Raw genomic sequence first — 19,446 nt, 5'->3', positions numbered from 1 at the left:
AAAGCAGTAATAAAGGTATCAATTTGATGACAAAAAATAGACACATTTAAGATTTCATTCCAAATCCATAACTACAAAACATCTTCTGAAAGTGTTACTGCATCTGGAAATTTTCAGAAAATTACACCTTTCCTGCTTTATCTAAACTAATTGCTCTAAGACTTTTTAGAACAATAGAAAAGATAAAATATTTAGTTAAAATTCTATGTAAATCAGATATAATTGTCTGATATCTTCGGGGCTAACGCACCTCAGATAGGAAAAACTTACATCTAATACTTACAGTTAAAGCATGATACGACAAGTTATGGTGTGTACATACTTTTATACATAATGCACATTTTCCTATTCATCAATCATTGCAATGAGGGAAGTAAATCAACAATGTTTAATCTATAGACAAATGCAATTATGTGTATATTTGAACAAAACAAATTTACATTCTAGCTCCGGTTCATTTCGTTTTTTTTTGGGGGTTTTTTTGTGACCATTTTTCGTCTTTTTTGATTGACTAAGTGCATTACTATTTTCGCGATCTCCACCTATGAGCATAGTAAGATATCCTTCAAAGAAATAAACGTGTAACTTTATTGGCACCTTCAAATGCATGAATTTATGCATGGTAATGTACACATATGATATGAATATGTATTTGTGTAAAATTAATGACCTGCAAATTATATCATATCTGACTTAATTCATTACATTATAAACTAATCATTTCATATAAAACAACGAGCTTGAACAATGCTGTAAAATCGGTTAACGAAACATGTTAAAAGGCTAAACCGAGCATTTCAAAAGACTATGCACAATATCGATTTAATGACCTAAATACTGGTTTTCAGAAAACATATACTATCATACAGTTATGTAAACTAAATTATAACCGGATAATAAAACACGTAATCTATCAGGAAGTCACGTATGTATAATATATTTATTACCTCTATTATTCGATCGTATTATTTACATAAATATGCATATTACAATGTTCTATTGATTGCTATTTTGCACTTTATTATAAATAGACATATGAATTTTGTTCACGTCCTACATGTACATGTATTAATGTACTTGTTGTATTACTTATGACATTTTGACTTATTATTGTTATGGCAATGTCACTTGTCCTAGTATTAGATGAAAGCTTCTCATGTATGAGGGGCGTCAGCCCCGAAGATATGAGATGTTTACATCTGATGTACATAGAAGTGATAAATGAATATTTTATATTTTCTCTTGTTATAAAAAGAGTAATAGGTTTTGATAAAACAGGAAAAGTGTCATCATCTCAAATTTTTCCGGATGCAGTAACGCTTTAAGAAGATGTTTTGTAGTTATTGATTTGGAATGAAGTCTATTTTTCTGTCATCAAATTGATACATTATTACTGCATTATAAACATATGAATTGCTGAACTATTTTGTCTTTTTTCTGGTTAAATTGCTAAATCTGAACTTTTTTTTTATGATAAATGATAACACTTAGAACTATGAAAGTACGATAACAAATTAAATTTCAAATAGTCAGCTTATGAAAAGTAGTTGGACAGCGATTGATTTCGGAAATTAGAATATCTACAGAAATTTTGGTATGCTGGATAAGGGCAGGAAAAAGGCAATTGATATATGAAAACTTCTTTAGATTTTTTTCAAATATCAACACTTTTTTAATAAGTTGTGTGCATTCGTACCGATTTACTGTATTCCATCACACGGAACGCTTAAACCTTTAAAAACGAAATTTAAGGTCGATTGCCAATGTGATTAGAATATTATACTTGACAATAATGTATACTATGAAACGGAAATGTGCAACTAAGGAAGCAATTCATTAGGCAAATTGGTTTAACAAATAAAACTTCCATGTACATGTTTTTAGATGTAAGATAATAGATCATCATGTATATATTAAAAACAATTCTACTTGCTAACCACTGGATCCATGTCTGATTTTGATATTCGTTTAAGTATAAAAAAGGGTTTACATAATAAATTAGTTTCATTTAAAAAGTAATATAAATAAATTTACTCAAATGTCAGAACTATTAAAAAAAAAAGAAGATAATGGAAATGATATATTTCGTGCACATGAATGTACATGTATGATAACATGTTTGATAAGCTCACGTGAATTATAGATGAAAAGGTGAAAACAAAACTTAATTAGTACATTCCTTGGCTTTCGGTCATAAAACTCTACTCAGTACTCGGGAGTACAAAAGTGTGCTCGAAGCAACAAAAACACAATATTTTGATTTTGTTCACACATTGTTGTCAATATAATGGAATTTTATGAGAAAAAGAGGTTTGTCTAGCTATAAAACCAGGTTTAACCCACCAATTTTGACACAAGGAAATGCCTGTAACAAGTCAGGAATATGACAGTTGTTTTCCATTCGTTTGATGTGTTTGAGTTTTTGGTTTTGCCATTTGATAAGGGACGTTTTGAATTTTCCTTGAAGTTAGGTTTCTTTATTATTTTAATTTTGATAGGTTCATATCTGAGTCTGAGTACGATCAACGCGCTCAAAATTTTTATGACTGCAAGGCCTGGATTTCTATCTTAAAATAAAATTATCATAGACATGAAAGAATTATTTCTAAAACTAAACCAGTTATTAATCAGGAGACAGTTTGATAAATATGCAGGGAGATCATGTCATATAGCGACCCCACCCAAGTGTTTTTAAAGGAGATACTGGCATTTTGAGAAGATATCCAAAAATAAATGTCACTGGATGTTCAGTAATTTCCTCTATTTTACAAAGGTCTTTCTCCATGAATTTAGCATGCCTCAAATATTTGTCCCTGGACATTACGCAATAAACAACAAAACAATAAACCGATCTTTTTCTTGTTCTGGGAATGGACGAATACCTTCACAATATGTTTGAAAAATGTTTCCTTCTTATAGACATTTAACTCCTCTGAAACTGCACGTCCTATTCTGGGTTTGAAGGCAGATAAACATTGAATAAAATTTGGCAACTACTCCACTCAAGATTAAACCTCAATGTGAATCCCTCTAATTCTCCTTTGTAATCCATATTTTGTTCGACCGTTAATAGTTTGAATTTCCATTATTTGGTTAAGATTCAAGACATCGGAAATGCTACATGACACCTACGGAGCCCTAATGGTCTCATACAGATAAAAACTTGTGGTTTTTAAAGTTCAGCGCTGTGGATATACAGTCCTGCGCTTGAGATGTAAATTTAATTTGCAGCTTCATCGCTGCATGGACTTTAGATTGACAGCGCAGGATTTTATATCTACAACGCTTGATTTTACATCTCCAGCGCTGGATTTTAAATCTCCAGCACTCGACTTTAGATCTACAGCGCCGGACTTTATATCTCCAGCGCATTACTTTTTATCTACAGCGCTAGGCTTTACATTCCCAGCATTTGACTTTGAAAACTTAAACTGAGAAACGAATTTATAATACCGCTATCACGACTTATACAAATCCGTGATAACAAATTTAATCTGTCGTCATACATTATAAAAACCTGTGATAATTTTTCAAGAAATTCAAGTTTAATCCGTGATAACGATTCTAATCCGTTATCACGACTAACAAAAATAATTGTAATGGCGAATGTTGTGCTTAATTACGAATCACAAAAAAAAACCCAACCTGTGATTACTTATTCCACTTATTTGTTATCTCGAATTGCATATGTGTCCAGTTACTCATATATCCACTTGTTTGTTTATTTATACCAATAACCATGCGAAATTGTTCAGCATTCATACTGTTTAGGTCTATGAGTCAGTGTATGACCTTATGTCCATATTCTCATACAGCCACTTGTTTGTTTATACCAATAACCATGAGGAATTGTTAAGGATTGATATCTGTTAATGTCTGCAAGTCAGTATATGACCTTTCTTCAGTTTCTCATTTAGCCATTCGGTTGTTTATACCAATAACCATGAGGAATTGTTTAGCATTTATTACTGTTAATGTCTGTTCGTCAGTGTATGACCTTATGTCCAGTTACTCATATAGCCACTTGTTTGTTTTTACCAATAACCATGAGGAGATGTTCCACATTTATTACTGTTAAGGTCTGTGAGTCAGTGTATGACCTTATGTCCAGTTACTCATATAGCCACTTGTTTGTTAATACCAATAACCCTGAGGAATTGTTCAGCATTTATTACTGTTAATCTCTATGAGTCAGTATATGACTTTATGTCCAGTTACTTGTTTGTTTTTATTAATAACCATGTGGAGTTGTTCCACATTTATTACTGTTAATGTCTGTGAGTCAGTGTATGACCTGATGTCCAGTTACCCATATAGCCACATGCTTGTTTATACCAATAACCATAAGGAATTGTTCAGCATTTATTACTGTTAATGTCTGTGAGTCAGTGTATGACCTTATGTCCAGTTACTTATATAGCCACTTGTTTGTTTATACCAAAAACCATGGGGAATTGTTCAGCATTTATACTGTTAATGTCGGTGAGTCAGTGTATGACCTTATGTCCAGTTACTCATAGAGCCACTTGTTTGTTTATACCAATAACCATGAGGAATTGTTCAGCATTTATTACTTTTAATGTCTGCAAGTCAGTATATGACCTTTCTTAAGTTTCTCATATAGCCACTTGGTTGTTTATAATAATAACCATGAGGAATTGTTTAGCATTTATTACTGTTAATGTCTGTGAGTCAATGTATGACCTGATGTCCAGTTACTCATATAGCCATTTGTTTGTTTATAACAATAACCATGAAGAATTGTTCAGCATTTATTACTGTTAATCTCTATGAGTCAGTATATGACTTTATGTCCAGTTACTTGTTTGTTTTTATTAATAACCATGTGGAATTGTTCCACATTTATTACTGTTAATGTCTGTGAGTCAGTGTATGACCTGATGTCCAGTTACCCATATAGCCACTTGTTTGTTTTTACCAATAACCATGAGGAATTGTTCAGTATTTATACTGTGAATGTCTATGAGTCAGTGTATGACCGTATGTCCATATTCTCATACAGCCACTTGTTTGTTTATACCAATAACCATGAGGAATTGTTAAGGATTGATAACTGTTAATGTCTGCAAGTCAGTATATGACCTTTCTTCAGTTTCTCATTTAGCCATTCGGTTGTTTATACCAATAACCATGAGGAATTGTTTAGCATTTATTACTGTTAATGTCTGTTAGTCAGTGTATGACCTTATGTCCAGTTACTCATATAGCCACTTGTTTGTTTTTACCAATAACCATGAGGAGATGTTCCACATTTATTACTGTTAAGGTCTGTGAGTCAGTGTATGACCTTATGTCCAGTTACTCATATAGCCACTTGTTTGTTAATACCTATTACCATGAGGAATTGTTCAGCATTTATTACTGTTAATCTCTATGAGTCAGTATATGACTTTATGTCCAGTTACTTGTTTGTTTTTATTAATAACCATGTGGAATTGTTCCACATTTATTACTGTTAATGTATGTGAGTCAGTGTATGACCTTATGTCCAGTTACTTATATAGCCACTTGTTTGTTTATACCAAAAACCATGGGGAATTGTTCAGCATTTATACTGTTAATGTCTGTGAGTCAGTGTATGACCTTATGACCAGTTACTCATAGAGCCACTTGTTTGTTTTTACCAATAACCATGAAGAGTTGTTAAGGATTGATAACTGATAATGTCTGTAAGTCAGTGTATGACCTCATGTCCAGTTAATCATATAGCCACTTGTTTGTTTATACCAATAACCATGAGGAATTGTTCAGCATTTATTACTGTTAATGTCTGCAAGTCAGTATATGACCTTTCTTAAGTTTCTCATATAGCCACTTGGTTGTTTATAATAATAACCATGAGGAATTGTTTAGCATTTATTACTGTTAACGTCTGTGAGTCAGTGTATGACCTGATGTCCAGTTACTCATATAGCCACTTGTTTGTTTATAACACTAACCATGAGGAATTGTTCAGCATTTATTACTGTTAATCTCTATGAGTCAGTATATGACTTTATGTTCAGTTACTTGTTTGTTTTTATTAATAACCATGTGGAATTGTTCCACATTTATTACTGTTAATGTCTGTGAGTCAGTGTATGACCTGATGTCCAGTTACCCATATAGCCACTTGTTTGTTTATACCAATAACCATGTGGAATTGTTCAGCATTTATACTGTTAATGTCTGTGAGTCAGTGTATGACCTTATGTCCAGTTACTCATAGAGCCACTTGTTTGTTTTTACCAATAACCATGAGAAATTGTTCAGTATTTATACTGTGAATGTCTATGAGTCAGTGTATGACCTTATGTCAATATTCTCATATAGCCACTTGTTTGTTTATACCAATAACCATGTGGAATTGTTTCACATTTATTACTGTATATGTCTATGAGTCAATCTACGACCTGATGTCCAGTTACTCATATAGCAACTTGTTTGTTTATACCAAAAACCATGAGGAATTGTTCAGCATTTATTACTGTTAATGTCTGTGAGTCAGTGTATGACCTTAGGTCCAGTTACTTATAAAGCCAATTGTTTGTTTTTACCAATAACCATGAAGAATTGTTAAGGATTCAATACTGTTAATGTCTGTAAATCAGTGTATGACCTTATGTCCAGTTATTCATATAGCCAGTTGTTTGTTTATACCAATAACCATGATGAATTGTTCAACATTTATTACTGTCAATGTCTGTTAGTCAGTATATGATCTTTCTTCAGTTTCTTATATAGCCATTTGGTTGTTTATACCAATAACCATGATGAATTGTGAAAGATTGATGACTGTTAATGTTTGCAAGTCAGTATATGACCTTTCTTCAGTTTTTCATATAGCCACTTGGTTGTGTATACCAATAACCATTAGGAATTGTTTAGCATTTATTACTGTTAATGTCTGTATGTGAGTGTATGATCTTATGTCCCGTTACTGATATAGCCACTTGTTTGTTCATACCAATCAAATCATGAGGAATTGTTCAGAATTAATGTCAGTGAGTCATTACATGAATATGACCTGATGTCTAGTAACTCATTTAGTCACTTGTTTGTTTATGCAAATAACCATGAGGAATTGTTCAGCATTTATTACTTGATGAGCTGTGCACAGGTGGGGTTTGAAAGGTCAAATTTCTTACTCTATGTCCTGTCCAATTTACCAGCCAGTGATAGTTCAAATTTCATCCCTTTTGAGTCCTATTACAGGACCTACCTTTTGTCTGTTAATTTGTTCTTGTCTTCAAAATGCATGAACTATTTGCCACTGAACATAAAGCAACCAACAATCAATTAATCTTAAGGTTAACAGAGGTAATGCCATCATCGATGTTATAATACCTATAATTTTATGCTAAAATTGTATCTTTGTTTGCAATATTATGTTAAGTCAATAATGCAAAAAATTATCATTTTTTCTGCAAAGCTAAAATTTTATCATTATGGAAGCTAAAATTTTATCTTAATTTATGGAAACTAAAATTTTAGCTTTTGGTCTGAAAAGGAACCAGCTAAAATTTTAGCTCTCCTTTAAGTTACTTATTGATTCAAGCTAAACTTTTATCTTATGATTCTTTTTATTGCTTCAGGACTGATGAAGATTGTACAGCAGAATAAAAATGATTGATCATTTGGGATTATCTCTTGTCCTTGAAATATATTTAAACAAGTGCAGAGATATTTTTGCCAGAGCTTTTGTTCTTTTGCATGAATGTTCAAAAAGACGAAATATATATAAATGAAAAAAGAAAAATTTGGTAAGTTTTTGAAAATTGATAAAATTATAACATTTTAAGCTAAAATTTTAGTTTTTTGCAATATTCTATAAAAAATCTACTCTTGAGAAAGTGAGACCGTCTCAAAATATAAAACCTACCTTTATTGCTAGTCTTGAAAGTCGTTTTCTGGTATTTCAGTCTAATAGACATAAAAACAAGTTTCTGCCTCAAACCACATTCTAAAGTTGAAGAATAGTAACTACAAAAACAAACGAAGATACATATATCATGCATTAGGAAAGGTCAAATGATACACATATTTTTTTCATGTTTAAAAGACATTATCAGGATGCTTGATACGTTGTCTGCTTTTATACAGTATTTCATGTAATTGCTTTTTCGTGTTAGTCCATCAATTCCGTTTAAAATTTCCAATAAATACATTTTTTCAGAGATATTCAGCGAAAATTCTATGTAAATCAGAACTACGGAGTATGTGCTCATGATCAAGGATGGATGTACGTCCTTGATAAAAGAAAGATGCTGTCCATATGAATGCATTTGCTCGATTCCTATGTTCCTTTATACAAAGCACTTCACAGATAGAAACTGGACATGTAGAAAGTACAAAGGGAGTCATCTCCACATTGATACATTGTTTGCGAAGGTTGTGCACTTAGTATACGTTAATATTTATGATTTTCCCGATTATTGTCAATTTAGGAAGATTATAAAGGTTGCAGTAACCTATCTTCGGATAGTTGAGAACCCGAACTGATATGGTATAGGAAATATAATATTTATCCTTTATCTTACTGATATATGAACAGGAAGATACTGGACCAACTAGGGGATTGATCGCTTGATAATTGGTTGTTTTTCGTCCAGCAGCAACAAATTTCTGGAAGGGCTTACAAATAAACGCCTTCTTTTACTGTTTTTTTTTTGTTAACGCACTAACTAGAAATGTCTTAATTTACAAAGTATTCGTGAAATGATTTTTGCTATTTAATGGTTTTTAATCAGTGTGAAAACTCATCAAAGATACATGGCGTACATGTTTTTACTCAAGACGCGCGGTTCGTCTACACAAGACTCTACAGTTGCACCCGAATGAGAATAATTTGAAGGCAAAGTCAAACGCAAAGTTGAATTGCATTTAAAACCAAAAAAACAACGAAAAAGAGTTTCTAAATACGACAAAGGCCATCGGGGGATTGAAAACCTTAATACATTTCTGTTATTCGAATTATGTTACACTTTATAAACAGATAATTTACAGAAAATGAACATTTCAATGATAAGTTGTCAACTCCAAATTCCTGACTATTGGGCTGGTGATAAAACACACCAAAGATATCAGGCGTACAATTACTATTTTGTAGGCACATCCTTTTCGTGTTTTTAATTTATCTAAATTTGGTTATGTTATGGGATACTATATTAAATAAAATGAACGAGATAATTTATGAAAAAAAATGTGTTGTAGACATGGCACAGCCAGCGGATATGATGGTTATTTCAGTACGTGCAGACTTATCAAGAACTGATTAATAAGGACAACGTTTTGTTTTAAAAGAGTATGGCAACTGACCTGACATCACACGATATATGGAACATTATGCTTTTCTTAAATTTGATATCAATAATTCAATTAGTTTTTATTGTAAACATATTTGTATAGACCGGTTAAAGTACCGGATCTGGCTCCTTTTAAGATAAATCTGATTTTACCTGAATTATGATAGTGTTAACAATTTTCCAATTAAAAACTTGCTACACACTATGTGTGTTTAGTTTCAATGTATTTAAATGTAACTTATGTGATCAAGCCCATGTAACTTCATTTTGTCTGGTTCGAAAGAATAAAAAAAGCATGAAATACGAATGGATGATACAAAAACTTACCCAAGGAAAAACAACAAATAGTTGGCAAGAGAACAGAAAAAAAAGGAAATAAATGATAGCTCACAAAAAAATATACAGAAAATATAAAAAAGGGTTATAGGTTTCATAATGGGTAAAAATGTAAAATGAACTGAATATCAGGTTGTCTGCATATTGATATTATAAAAGATCAGCTGCGAGATACAATTTGATCCTTTATGTCGAGTGAGCAGCAAATTTTTACAATATCAATATGAAGTCAACCAGATAACCGAATTATCGGTTTGTATTTGTAGATTTTGCATGATAAAATAAGTGTTTTCTTTGTTTCATCTGCAAACCGGAAGGTAACTTGATTAGTTCTGGGCAAACTTACTACTTCTGTGCATTCCTTATAGCGTCGGTGATATGTTCGGGTCAAATTAATCAGGCCGGGTCAACGTACTTCACGCCACAAAGCCGTGATAGCAATTTTGTTCATAGCTGCGTAGAGTGATGCGGACATTGGACGATCGATCAAGCTTTCTATCAGCCAGAGTTATTACATTTCATTTCAATAATACACGAGCCTTTAGAAGGTTTATTGTTGTTATTTAAAGTAAATAAAGAAATGTTATTTATTTGTTGCTTTGGAGGAGAATTATATGAAAATAAGAAGATATGTGTTATGACAACTATCAACCAGAGTCCAAATGATGTGTGTATAAACATCAATAAGTCAACAATGCGACCTTGAACAATGACCAAATATAAACCTATGTCAGATAAAATACAACTCGACATGAGCTTATATTACAGAAATCAAACGAAAACACTAACGGCATGATTTATGAACAAACAATAAAACAGAACATGATAGACATCTACTAACGAGAACCACTGAAGTACACGCTCACGAATTATAGACTGGTGTAAAATGTAGCGAGGTAAAATATACTGCGAGAGCTCAGTCTTTCTTTTTATCTGAGACCATGGTGTTATAGCAAAACAGTTGAATTTGAAGGTTAAAAAACCATTAACATTAAAAACAAAAGACACGTAACTACTCCAATATTACTGAAGTGACAGTGAGGCAATTATAATTAATGAATAAATCACGTCCTAACATGTTAAAGAATCCACCAGTGCACAAACGAATTAATGAAAAGTATTACACTGTCTTTGATATTTGAAAGTTATCATTGACCTAACGAATAGCCAATGGAAATTTGGAAATTCTGTATCATATTGCGGAGAAGAGCTATTAAATTAACATATCCATCGTATTACTTGTTCATACCAAACTCTGTTCAATGTTACACAAGGAATACATAATAATGTAGAAAATAAATAATTGCCACATCCATAAGAAAAACTATGATATAGATATGACTTATAGTCTTCTGGAAGGGAACGTAATTCCTGCTGTTTGCAGTATAAACCCAGTGGTATATATTCACATTGACAAATAATATCTAACTTTATTTCTAATTCCGGAACAATGTCAGCATTGTCAGCTCAGTGTAAATGTTGTGTGGTCAGTTATTCGGTATCTGTTTTTTACTACATATACAAATGTATAAATGTACATAAATGCTTTAGATGGGAAAAATAAGTCAATTGCTAAACGCATTATCGGCTGCTTTACCAGTTGTTAATGATTTTGTCTCTTCTATATTCGATGAGGTTATACGTTGCCATACGTTTTTAAATTTTATATATGTACGCGTCATTTTTCTGTTCTGACATTCAAAGGCATGCTGCTTGATGCTTTATAACGAGCATTGATCCGTTTAAAACTTGTAATGCTGTAGTACATTTTGATTTTTTGCAACTTTGTAACACATATACTTAGTAATTATTAGGTTAAAAGCAATGATTTGCAATTTGCCTATCTACTTTCCTTTTCATTTACATACTTATATTTGACTAATAAAAACACTGTGTGTCGGAAATTTAATCGGATTTTGATCACATAATATGAATATGAATGAATATCTTATTGGCATTCATGCAATGTCTTCATAATTATATGTCTACGTGTTGAAACTTGTTTGAAAAATGTGATTCATCGAAAAGAACTATCAATCCACCGTTAAACATCAATCTCAAAAGGGAATAATCTTTCTAAATTCCTCTATAAGAAAGAATAGATGATATAATTGGATGTGCTAATTTGACAAATATCTATTAAAAATGCCTATAACTCGAGATCACGACACGACGTTCGACAATTAGCAGAAAACACTTATCCCATCGGATGATTGTCGAACCAAAATTCATTCAGTTTAGTCAGCTATCAATAGTCCTGAATTAAAAAAATGTGAAATAATGTCAAGATTTAAATTTCGGATTTGATAGACACTTAGTATGCATTGTAATCGCAAATAACCTTCAATCAAATTCTATTACAAGCAACGTTTTTTTTTAGTTTGGTTAACGACTGCAATTCTATTAAATTGTTTTATCGACATATTAATTTTTTTTGCCATAAAGTTGTGTGCTCTTCTTGGAATTATGAATATTTTTTTACACTTCGCAACTTCATATTCAAAAGTTTGCAAAATCATTAACAACAACTATATTGACACCTTTACATGAAATATGTGCAAAACTGCAAGAAAATTGGTAAGCTTAACCTTTGGAAAGACACCAAAACCACATCTACGATCTATTCTTTTTTTTAATCTACAACAGGGAAAGATGGATATTGTGAATTACACGTAAAATCACAAATACAGTTTTTGTGTCGTTAATTTGAATTTTGACAAAAGTATAAGTGGTATCACTAGTAGCAAGATTTAAGTCTGAAACGGTCATTTTGGTCTGATCAAGTCTTAATCGCCTTGATTTACTGCTAGGGAAAAACGTTAAGACCGGTTTAGACTTTCAGACTCTGTTCCGATATATCGTGTTCAGTCAGATCAGTCGGGTCAAGATAAACAAGACAGATTCTTCTAGCGTTCAAATAAGACTTGATTAGATCACGTTCAGATAAAATAAGACCAAAGGTAAAAAATCTGTTTAGTTGCTGTAAGATCGTGTTCAGTCGTGTTAAGATTTTAAATATTTTAAATAAAACGAGCGACACTTTATCTGTGTTTATCAGGGGTTACTCCCCTTTATGAATAAAATCGGCATAGCTAGGAGGATATTCTTTTGTGGTCTTTTAATGTAATACTGTATATCTATTTCATTAAATAACGTATGCAAACGTACAATTCATTTTTTCCCGATAGAATTTTTAACATTTAATTGGTTATATAAGAAAAGAGTAATTGTCTTAACCGGGAAATGTGTTAGTCATTAAAACTTTGCAGTCGTGCTTTCTGACATAAAGTAGTCCTGTATTTATTCATTCCGCCCGATAAGATATAATGATAAGTAATATATCCCAAAGATGTTCTGAAATTTTCTTAAACATTTTTTGTTTCTAATGTAAAATAATAGTTCTGATCCATATAAAATTTGTCAAGAAAAATATATTCTAAGTATCTAATTTACTTTAAATTTTTAAATATTATATAGATGACAGTTGCTTGGTGAAAGTTATTTACATTTCAATAAACGGATTATCTAAGCAGTCAACCGAAACGGGTTGTCATAAACTATCTAAATAATTACCCATGCAACGCTTATGATGTTTTATCTATGGACGTAAAATGAATAAAGTTCCATGTTTTATCTTATATAAGGATTTACCGGGTAAAATTATTACATTGACAAATAAAACATTATTTTTTCAAAAAAAAATGCAACAAGAATAAAGAATATTTTAAGAATTTAGTTGACAGTTTATATTTACCATTAGGTACCTATAAAGACCGATTTCGATACCTCTCTTGATTTTTTTTTTATCATCAAGTTTTTTTTAGCAAGAACTAATACAAGAATAAATCATATAGAAAAATATCAAACAACGATTGATAAAATCTTGTGTACGGTTTATATTTCTGTTTCGTATCAGATTTTTTTTATAACACCAGCGTTACTTCTCATTTAAAAAACAGTGAGATGCTTACTTGCTTTTTCGAAATTGACCAAAAAGCTATAGAATAACGTAGCGAAATGACTGTACTTATAGATTATACCTTTGTTTTTCCATTTTGAATTGTTTTACACTAGTCATTTTGGGGACCCTTATAGCTTGCTGTTCGGTGTGAGCCAAAGCTCCGTGTTGAGGCCGTATTTTTAATCTATAATTGTTTTATACTTTGTAACTTGGATGGAGATGATTATTTGGCACACATACCACATCTTCTTATTTATATTAACCGGGAGCAGTTTATAATATTTTCATTTCGATAAAAAGAAATATGCAATTCAGTAAATCAAATCGATTTGTACCATATTGTTACATTCAAAAGTCTTTAACTGAAGTAAATGATTGATAGAAATACATTATTTGTATTGCATCGCTCCTAAAATAATGTCCAGTGTCAAATATTACACATCGATGATCACTTAGATGTTCAACTGATTCAACCAAAAATTAAACTTAGGACTAGGATCAAATGCAATTCATTACGTTACAATTGTATTCAATATTAATATTGTTATAACATTCAGTCGAGGAAAAGACACATGTGACATTGATATGCATTGGTTTGTTCTAGCCTGATACGGCGAGCGCGTGTCGACAAAAAAGGTCATGTTAACAAGAGAACAATTGTTGTGAATCAGAGCCAAATTGACCTTTGTTCCAACTTTACTCATAAATAATGCGTGCTTGTGGACAAAAGGTCACAGACGAAAGGTCACAATTCAGTTTCTGAGACTATTTTCTTTGAAAAAGAGAAACTACTTATTTAAAAAAATATATTTTGTATGTATCTTGAACTATTGTATATATAAACCAACTCTGTAAACAAATGTATTAAATGAACAAATAATTGTTTAGTAAACAAACTATCAAAGTGGATTGGTACCTAAACAGCTTCATGGTGCTAAGAAATATTATATCATTTGCATGATTAAAATTTAATAAATCTTCATTTACCAAGGCTAATGAACAATTTCATAAACTGTAAAAAGAATATATGTAATACAAAGTAATTTTTCAAGATATTTCTCTTACATACTTAAACAATTGTCACTTCCTGTCCTGTGACTTTTTGTCCTGTGACTTTTCAGTGTTCGCTTACTGTTAAGAATAGGACCTCCCTTACCCAGGACCTCCCTTACTAATGGAGAGAAAGCTGTCGGGACTACCAATCCTAATTGTTAGAGAGAATAAAAAGTACATCAGTCATTCTCAATTTTATATGTTTTGCGTAAAACAAAACGGTTTTAAATGTTGAATTTAAGGAATGCTCGGATTTAAAAAAAATAAATCTTTTTCGTTTGCTTTTCGTTGAAATCATCCTGAATATTATGTAATATTGTACGCTGAACATTCAACGATCATGGCCAAGCATGTGTTCTTCAAAATGCAATCTGTAGAAGAAAAAACACGGTTTTAAATCATGTACATTGGAAATCAAGAATCGTGTGTCGTGTTCGACCTATAATCCTTTATTAAATAGTCGAAATTGACTATTAATATATAGTTTTGTTTTGCACCTACGTAACTCTATATATGCATGTTTTTGCCACTTTGCTTGGAAAAATTATCATATATCTTAATTCTCTTTCAATAACATTTCCTTATTCAATTTGCTACTCGTCTACCAAAAAAAAAATAGATATTGTTTCATTTTTGCCATTTTGGTTATAATAAGTTCTTGGTAGATGTATGTCCTTTATGATCTCTCAGGTAAATATCAAAAATGAGTCCTGAGTTTTGACGGTTGTGAATTAAGGATTAGTTACTTTATGGAACACTTATTTCCTTGGATGGTAGTACAAACTTGTATTTTATCCTTTAAAGTTAGTATGCCTGTTTAATAATTTACAGTTTTAAGGAGAATTCTTCGTCTTTTGCAAATAGATGAAGAATAAAATGAAAATTTGCTTTCGATTGCATTCAGGCAGAGAGAAATATGTTTTGTTATATTTCAGACGATTTTTAGTACGGATATTAAACTATAATTCTTAATCTCTTCCAATTTACAAATATAATTTGGTATTGTTTTTTCTGCAAATGGTAGATGAAACTTGTATGTTCTAACTTTTTCAGAGGTCTGTGAAATCTTGAAAATATGACGTTCCCCGAAATCACAAGTCGCTATATAGAATGCTTGTAAAATTCAGAAACTTGCAGTACGCTCATATTTAATACTTTTCTGTTAAAAAAGAAAGTGTGAAAATTAGAAGGCGAAAACGGGAAAAGGGGAGGGTTGTTACACGAACACTTTCTTCGCAATTTAATTCTAAACGAATAGTGATTATCTAACTTTTTGTTCAAATATCGAATACACAATCAAATCTCTAACTTATCCACGCTTGCAATAACCTTTTTATTGACAGGTTTCTGCTGGCATTTGATTGGACAACAGTTTAATGTAGGCGTGACAATCTATCACATTTATCCAATCAGCTGTCTTGTTAAACAAACCTGTGTGCGATGACCCACTGTCCACATAGTTTAGTTTAGAGAGTTTAGTAGTTTTTTTTATAATGAATTGATCATCAAAAGGACGTTGTTGCTATTGTTGGCCAGGGACTTTCTATACAAATGAAAAAGTCCATGTGTGTGCTTGTCAGATAGAAATAGACAACGCTTATATTTAAGAATAAAAAAAGTGATGAAAAAGAAATATTACTATGCATTGGATGGATATTAAGACCATGGAAGTACTATATTGAATATAGTACTTCCATGCTACGATTAATCAGTTCAGTTCAGTTCAGTTTCTTGTATATTCCTCCATTAATTGTGGAGCATTACCCATAGGGTATAATTGTAGCAACTATATACACCTTAGAACATAAGGAAACATTTAATTATGTACAGATGACTGAATTTAGGCAATAATAATTACTAAATAATTAATATTATAACTAATTCATAGGATTGTCATCATAAAATTTTAAAAATAATATTCATAATGTGCTGAAGTGTAAGAATAAGTTAAGTAAGAACTGGATATATTTACAAATAAGAATTTAGAATTTAAGTGGTCTTAAATTAAACTTTCTTATAATTGTTAGTTAAAGGTGCTATACGTACATCAGAATTTATAATGAGAAGGTTATTTTATAAGACTTATGTAAAAGGGTTGGGGTTTAGAACGATTCATCATATATACATGTTTTCCTTCACAGTTTAAAGTTACCTTATTTCGGATCTTATCATTATTCTTTAAAGGTAACTGGATATTTTAAAACTTTGCAAAAAAATTTATTTAATTTAGGTCCTAATACGTCATAAAATAGTAAGATGGTAAAGTAGGGAACTATTTTATTTTCAAAAAGTTTACTTATACTGTACTTGTGTTCAAGTTTTTTTATCCTTTTTGTCCTCTGAGTATATGCATGGCTTGGGTGAAAGAAAAGCAATTGATCTATACTCATGCAAATAACCCTTTCAATTATGAATTCTTATAAACTGAACAAGTAATAGCTTTTCTAAAAAGCTAGCCGTCTCATAGCTGATGAAAGTGGAAAATGTTTTCTCTTTGTAGTTCAATTCGTTCAAAATTGTATGTAAATTGTAGTAGATAACAAAAATTATAAAAGGCTTATACCTTTTTTTAGATTTACCAATTTTTTTTGGGGGAAAGTATTAAAACTGGAAATTGGGGGTAATGTCTTTTTATCGATTATTTTTTTTCAAACAGATATCGGAGTTGTTCGTTGGCTTTTTCTTTGGTTGTTTGCTTGTTTATTTGTGTTAGAAAAGTATGGCCGCTTCCACCTGAAAGTTTTTCGTTCATAATAGGCATCGAAAAGTGTAGAGAGCAGGCATGGGGTAATGCAAATTTGTAATTGTAATGCATGGTAATGCATTACATTTTTCCAAGTAATTGCATGTAATGTGTAATGCAGCAATTTGTGCATTACATGCAATTGTAATATAATGCATTACTTTAGCAAAAAAATGTGTAATTTCATGCATTACATGGCATTACATGTCATTACTTTTTTCACATACTACATCTTTAGCATATTGTTGGAGTTTTAACTAAACCAAATTTAAGATTTCTTGATTAATTAAGAATATGTTAATTTTAATTAAGGTCTATGTTTATTTTATAATTAGGGAAGTAATTCACAGTAATTAAATATTTCGTTTAAAATTTAAAGAAAAACAACAAAAAATATTTTTATAAAAGTAAAGTCAACATTAAGTTAAAATAATTAAAAATTGTAAAAGTCAAATTAAATAGACTTTTTACATGTATACTTATATTCAATTCATGGAACAGTTACTGCATATGCTATAATCTTTTGTGAAATGTAGTTGTTTTTCAAAATGTTTAATTTTTCTATTCACTAATAAAATTTTCAAATGTAATGTGTAATTCAAGGCATTACTTTGCAAAAGTAATTGTAATATAATGCATTACTTTGATAAATGCATGTAATTGTAATTGTAATATAATGCATGGTTTGGTCAAAGTAATTGTAATATAATGCATTACATTGCAATGTAATTCGCCCCATGCCTGATAGAGAGTGAAACGTAGTAAAATTTAAACATATAAGAACACAATTAATATATTTCCAACGGTATCTCACATCTTTTCAAAAATGATCCTTAAAATGTAAAGCTTCACATATATGTATGGTTATTTTTGTTGTCGATGAAGATTTTGTCTATTCATTGTAGTTGGACTGCAATGTGGAATGCCCCACGCCTCTTTTTCTATATTTGAATAATGAGTATCCTTAACAATTAAATGTTTCTTTTTTCAGATTATTTGGTTTTATTGGACTTCTTGATTTTATTTTTTGATGAAAAATACTCAGAGTCGTGAGACGGGTAATTTGTTATATAAGACCTATTGTAAGCGCCTGAAAACAAAGTAGTTTCGCCGCCATTTTTTTTCAAATCATAATAGACGTCGTTGGTTATAAAGAAGGTGATAAGTTCTGCAAAGCTACTTTAAGTTCACTATGAGGCCATCAACATAAGAGAATCAACAAATTTGACCAAAACTTAATCAAGCATACAGCTTGATACTGTATCTTTTGTTATTGTTTTACTTGTACATATCTTCATATTTATTTACTATACCATTTAATGTTGGGTGACGAATAAGGCCCTTATCATACTTACCCTTAAAAGCTTGACATACTGGATTGACATAATCTTTTGTGGGAGACCGTTCGTATGTTGACATATAAATGTCTTTTTGTTTTATGATCATAGTATATGTATGTTTATACTTGTTTTTACAATTCTTGTAGAAAACATACAATTAAGAATAATCTTTTAAAGTGCCAACAGTATTTTCGTCTTTTAAATTTATAATTTTCTTTTCTTTCTCTTTCTCTCATTTAGCATGTCTAGTATAAATAGTCAATAAACCTCAAAACAAACATTAGAAGTTTGTTCCTGACCCTGCTCATAGTTCCAAGTAATATCTGAATTATTTTTTGCTATTAAGATTATTTTTTGTAACAAAAAAAATGTTCCGGCGTGACATTTGTTCCGCTGGAACTTATTTCATAGGAAATATGTTCCACCGGAATTTATATCACCGAAAATTTTTACCCGGAATATATATTTTAAGAAAATATGTTCCAGCACTGTAAAATTTATTCCGGAACTAATTTTTTTACTAAATGTTAAATAAGTTCCGGGTGTTATAGATTAACATGATGCATTAACTTTATATCAAGCAAAACATTCTATAGTTGTACCTGACAAGTTTAATATTCAACATTGAAGTCTTTAAACAACACGACAACGTTCAAAATAAGGTAAATCTTTGAGAAATTCAAATTAAGTCAGCATATATATTGTACG

General features: G+C 30.9%; 1 protein-coding gene and 1 long non-coding RNA gene across 4 annotated transcripts in view; both read left to right on the top strand.

Moving 5' to 3' along the window:
* Window positions 1–19,446, top strand: part of LOC127716007 (transcription intermediary factor 1-alpha-like) — a 371,430-nt gene that overhangs the window by 101,107 nt on the left and 250,877 nt on the right. The gene's annotated exons all lie outside the window — the stretch shown is intronic.
* LOC127716029 (uncharacterized) lies at window positions 736–10,231 on the top strand. Its single transcript, XR_007988709.1, has 4 exons — window positions 736–925; window positions 7,596–7,763; window positions 8,177–8,391; window positions 9,214–10,231. It is a non-coding gene; the product is annotated as an uncharacterized LOC127716029 (long non-coding RNA).

Source organism: Mytilus californianus, unplaced genomic scaffold (genome assembly GCF_021869535.1).
Source record: "Mytilus californianus isolate M0D057914Y unplaced genomic scaffold, xbMytCali1.0.p SCAF_9, whole genome shotgun sequence".
Classification (NCBI taxonomy): Eukaryota; Metazoa; Mollusca; class Bivalvia; order Mytilida; family Mytilidae; genus Mytilus; species Mytilus californianus.
Note: the sequence above shows the minus strand (reverse complement) of the source record. Positions and strands in the feature narration are given on the sequence as shown.